This window comes from Atractosteus spatula, chromosome 4, assembly GCF_055471065.1.
Source record: "Atractosteus spatula isolate fAtrSpa1 chromosome 4, fAtrSpa1.hap1, whole genome shotgun sequence".
NCBI classification, from domain to species: domain Eukaryota; kingdom Metazoa; phylum Chordata; class Actinopteri; order Semionotiformes; family Lepisosteidae; genus Atractosteus; species Atractosteus spatula.
The window spans coordinates 58,808,893-58,815,203 of NC_142709.1; positions in this window are offsets into that span (position 1 = coordinate 58,808,893).

A 6,311-nucleotide genomic window follows, 5' to 3' on the forward strand; every position below is an offset into this window, starting at 1 on the left:
CCTGTGCAACCAGTACAGTATTAGTTTGGATTTCTCTTGTATTATAGCAATATTATTCCTATTTTTGCTGTTGGCAAGCATTTTGTTGAAATCTGGTTGTTACAAATCAGAAGTTCTATTAAAAGCATCTGTCTTAGCATTTCTAAGTATTTTTCACCACCACCATTTAACTGTAATTCAGCCTTTTCAGCCTTACATTCAGCCTGTGAGGATATGCAGAAACAGCTGCAGCCATTACAAATTTGGATTTGGATGAATCCACAGATGAGAACAAAGATAAAAAAGGAGTTTTTCAGTATTCCTAGGGGATTAAATTTTCTGAAAGTAACATTTATGATACACTCCCTGGCTGGATATCCTACCGACTCCTTTCTGCTCTATATCAAAGATTTGCTTTGACAGTTTATTCTGGTGTCCCCGAGTTGCCCTGGAAAGAAAAACAAATGTTCTTATGTGTTGACGGTCATGTTCATTAAGCAGTACCAGGACCTCAGATTTTATATTTTATGTTCAGCCCTCAACTGGCACTGCCTCATTTCCACAATTCGATTTACACTAGCATGTGCGAAGCAGCAGTGAAGAAAATGAAGTAATTCAACAATTATTTTAGTGAGTTAAGAGGAGGTACTCAAGGAAACACTAAAATGATTTGGATGTCAAAATTGTAGATCCTCTGAAGCAACAGGATGAAGAGAAAATTGTTAATGGGAATAGGGGGCATGGGAAAGTTGTATAGTGTTTGTCATGTTCACTACATGGTTATACTTCCATGTATGTGGTTACACTTTCACAACAGTACATACAATCACAATGTGCTTTGTTCAACAATTCTGCTTAACTGCTTGTGCTGATGATAGACTGGTAGGCAGATGAGTTCTCTAAACTATACATTAATAAGCATTTCATTATTAATTGCACGTAAGCTTAGCCTTGCACCATTTATTTGGTAAATGTAATCATTTGGAAAATGAAAAAAACAAATAGCTTATTATATACAAACTATAGAAATGATCCACATGCTTTAATTCCCTTAGAATGTTTGAAAATCAAATCTTTGTTGTGTGATTCCTTATAAAAATTATGCATTCAATTTATTTTTACTTAGCTTTTATGTGTTACACTTTTACAGCATTGGGGATATCAAATTACATTTTAAGAGTTAAAAAATATGGGAAACTGCCAGAAAGTTAACAAAATACTTTGTGAAGTAATTTAATCATGTATCGGGAAAGGCAAATGTATTTAATTTAATGGCAAATGTATTTAATTGAATAACCATTCCCAGGCACTGTTGTTACATTTTCATTCTATGGGGTTCCTTGTAACAATTTCATGGTTTGCATTGGATTTAATGAACTCTTGGAAATCTCATCATTCACTTTGTTTTTTTTACGACCAAAATATTATGATTATTGTATTGTTGTTTGTATTAATGTTTAGATAAGGAATGCATTATCTAAACTAACCTTTTTAAATCCCAAAATACATCTACAGTATTGTTTTTACATACAGTACCACAATTAAATTCAATGCCATGATTTTCCATCGTGAGATTTTAAGTGTTGAAAATATTTTTTTTTTATTTTCTTTTTCTATTTCAAAATAAGATTAACACTGTTGATCCAATTCCCACCAAGCTTTTAAAATGCCATTGGTAGTATTGTGAAATGATGAAGAATGTTGATTTTCTCTCCATTAAACTTTTTTTAACAATATATCCTGTCATACATACTTTTTTAACAATATATCCTGTCCTTGACATACTTTTGGTTTATTAAATGTATCCATTGATGGTCATGTTTTAAAAAACAGAATGTTTCCAACAGAGAGGAATGACGTTACAGAATGTGAGCAGCTTGCCAAGAGCTTATTCAAGTGTTCTCATCAACATATTACTTGTCATTAGAAAAACATTCCCACTTCTGGGAAATTAAAGTACAGAAGCCAGTAAAAGTATAGACTGAGACACCTCACTCAGCATGAACTTAGGCTGAAGATTATAAAAATTCTAAAATAAATGATCAAAATATGTTCTGTATGCAGGGTTGCAAGTAGCCTTCTCTACTTTAGATGAATAAATAAATAGTAAATCCATACAACATGAAAGAAATTATATAGTCTTAGGAAGTTTCTGTGCACTTGGCAATTTCATTGTGAGGTCCTATTTTGTTTGTCTAGTTGTCATGTTTTTGTTACGTCTTGTGTGCTAACACACTGGATCCTACCCTCTCTTGCCTTTTGTTCTTGCACTTGGAAAGACAGTGGTGTAAAAAAGTCATCGCCCTGACAATAATTCTTACTGGAAAGAAATGAAGGATCACAAACAAAAATGTCCACAGCAATGAGAAAGGCCACATAACAGAATCTCAGGCCTGACACAAATCCAATGATACTTTGTTTTAATGTACCAAACAAGAGAAGTGTTTTCTTCTGGTGCTTTTCATCTTCCGCAGGGTATTCTGAGGAGGACTCCAAGATTTCTCTCCTGTCCTTGTGGGAAAGAGCTACGAAAGCTGCTGAAAGCGGATGGCAGTCTCTCTCACTCAGTAGGTTATTGAGTTCGCAGACATACAATACTCAACATTTCCATGAAAACAAACTGCTTTCAAAACACGCAAAATATCCAGACACGCTGAGAAGAACTCAGACAGTACAGTTTGAGAGATGGTGCAAACTGAAATGCAGCACCGCGATTTGAAAAGTACCATGATTTGGTATTAAACAATTGTTACCAGGCTTCCAAAAGGCAGTGGCAATATGTACTATATGTACCACAGTATACAGTATAAAAAAGATTTTGGTATTACAACGGCAGTGTAGAAGAAAAGCAGTTGCCTGCTAACCATTGCACTTAAGCTGAACAGAACAAAATATATGTATATTTGTGATAAAAGGTTTTATTTGCTGCAAAGCAGAATAACTTTGAATCAGGGGTGGTGTCGGTCTGGTGTAACAATTACTATATTTATGGAGCGGGGAAGAACTACTTGATAAATACATCTGTAGTCTACAGCTATTACAGAGCCACAATGCAAACTTTCTGTCTTAGTTACTGTTTACTGGTAAGCTTTGACCTTTGAATGACAAGCTTAATGCCATTCATTTTTGTTTTCAATCTAATTGTGTGGTTGAGGTTATGGCTTAGCCCTGGACTGCATGCCAGTGATAGCTGTTCTTAGAATTAACGTTTGAAGAACCCTTTTCTCATAATAGTAGATGATTTAGGAATTACATATTTTTTTGTTTTTAAATATGGTATAGAAATCATAGCCGAGGAGACTGGATTGAATTATCATCTTTTTGCATATTACTGACCGCCAATAGCGCCCACAACAGAGCCCACTATTAATCCAGGACATATCCTCTTCGGATCGGAGTTACCGGTTTTAAAAACATTGTGTAAAACACTTGGAAACAGAAACATAGACACCTATAAACAAAAAACAATAATTTAAAAAGGTAGTAACAAAAAGAAAAAAACTTTAAAAAACATGGAAACAGAAAGTGCACTACGAAATTAGAAGTCCTAATTAGAGGACAGGGACAAGATCTGAAATATCTGTCTGGATCTGTATAAATATGTAGTAGTATGTTTTTCTGTTCACATAATCAGTCTGGGATCAGTTTTTCTCCACTCCCAATTATGTGCCTCTCTAAATGTTCTGCTCTCATTCTGAACATTTTAGACAATTTTTCTAAACACATCACATTTTTGTTTCTTGTCACTAACTTTCTGACATAAAAATCATTATGTGATTTTCCTTTTATGTGGCCAACTGTGTGTTGCTAGCTTTTTGATTGTAAGTGATTGCAAGGTGTACTGTAGATAACTTCTACGATTGTAAACTGGTAACTTTTTTTTTACTTTTCAATTATTTCCATCTTGCAATTCAGGGCTGCCATGCATAAAATAATCTTTTTAACATCAGTGTAACTTCTTGTAAAATACCAATAATGTAAAATATACAGTTAAAGGTATTTTGTTTGGATTGCTGTTTTAAACAGGTCTGTGCTTTTAGTTATCCTTCTGTATTCAGTACTGAAACAAAGCATGCATTCCTGTTTTTCAAACCTGTGACTGAAATCATAGATTGCAGTACAGATGAGGCCATAGGTTTTGTCTTGATGCTTTTCCCTGTTAGTTTAAACACAAGATACTGCTGGCCAGTGCAGCTCTGCTTTGGTTTCTAATAGAATGCCAGACAATAGTCTATTCCCTTGTTTCTGCATGCCTTCTTCATAGCAGATGCTTATTATTGTGCCCTCTGCACACAGTTTAGCTTCAGGGCTCCCTGAGATCAACAGTGCCAAAAACCAAGCAATATCTGCTGTTATGCTGTTCTGCAAAATCACTTAAAGGACGTAACACCCTGCTATATGGTAATAATATACTGGTTGTTTTACAGTGGATGACTTTCTTTTAAAAATAAAAACAGTGCCTTGTCTGTACTGGACAGCTAAACTGACTCCCACACACTTTTTTGTGAAATCTCTTATAGTATCTATAAGGTGTATACCATATTCTACACACAGAACTGTTGTTGTACTTGTTTTTCTTCTCATTATTATCTTTTGTCCATGTATACATTCTCGTATTTGATCTTAGTGATTGACGTGTGCTATTTAAAATGTGATGTTATCAACCTACTAAGGGTGTTCTACAGGGTTGTATGCTAGGACCTTACTGTATGTCGCTCAGACACTGTTTGTAGGTCAAATGAGATCCTCATTTATATTAACTTCTAAGGTACTACAGTGCCAAGAAAACTTTTATGAACCCCCAATGTAACTATAGAAATAACCTTTCACCATGCTTATGAGAAAAACAAACCAGTCTTAATAAAACAAAGGTCATATTTACTAATCTAATGTTTTTTTGAGATGCAGTGGTGTATGAAGTAGAACATAATGAATAATTAACAAGCATTGTATGTAAAATAGTAAGTGAACTACTAGTTTCCTGAGCACAATTAAGGGGTAAAATTAATTAATTATCTAATTAAATTAGAACCAGGCAGTGATATAATTGGGTAACAAGTAAATAAAAACTAAGTTTGGACAGCCCTGTCCTAAACTCTGTAGTTGTCAGGGCTTTATAATTAGTGGAAACATGTCATGCCATGGTCAAAAGAGATTTCAGAGGGCCTCAGAAATAGAGTAGTTGATGCTCATCTGGCTGGAGACAGTTATAAAACAATTTCTAAATATTTGGAGCTCTACTGTATCTATCCAGTGCCAGACAGATAGTTTTGGAAAATATTCAAGACTGTGATAAGTCTATCCAGGTCTGCTCATCCTGCCTAGATCACACCTAGGCCAATCTGAAAAATTATTCAGGAAGTCACAAAAACCACACCGTCACATCTGTGGATTTAGTTTTCACCAAGTTGATTTGCTGTATTTGTTCCTTTCACTTTATTTGTTTGTCATGAAGACTCGCCGCTGCTGTGAGGAATGAAGCAGGGAACTGCTGCAAAGGTGAAGATGGGGTGGGGGGAGAGATGAGTACAATGTTTGCATGGGAGGTGAGATACTGTATCTGTGAGTCATACTGTATATTCTCATAGATGACCAAGACGCAATAGACATGGCAATGCCAGTAGCATCCTGTGCCTTCATTCCATTCCCTGGCACCACTAATCCAAGCAGGAAAAAATTCCATATAAATAATCTCTCGAAAGGATGAGATCCATTGATGCTATAGAAGGGAATGTTTCTCAAAAAAGCAAGGATAACGTTTTATCTGTGGAGAGACCTGCCAAGCAATTTTGTTTCTGCTGATGTTAGAGACCACGATTGCAGTTATCTTCTAATATTCTTGTTAAGTATAGAAGAATCCTGTGTCCTAAACTTACAGTAGCTTTATCCAGACACTTCAAGGTATATACTTATTTTTACAGTATACAGTATAGTGCCCCATTAACAGAGAGTGCACAAGAAAGAAAAAAAAGTTCTAAATGATTGCATCTACAAATGTTATTCACATCTGGCATTATTAAAAAGTTTCCTTAACTGCTTTAATGAAAACTGAATATTTTTAATTACCTCTTGAAGTGGCAACAGATGCACAAAGTTAAATATAAAAAAAAATAAAAATAAGTAACACTGTGGCCAGGTATAGACTGATGAACTCGTATCTTTTTTTTTCTTCATCCAAAATGTATTACAGAGACAATTAACTGAGGATGTCCTAGCTCTTCTTTGAAAATTGTATTTTTTGTTAAGCTTAAACAGAAGAATCTCTTTGAATAATATACACGGTTTGTTTTTTCTAGAAATTTGATTGTGATATTTATCAATCTTACTCTGAA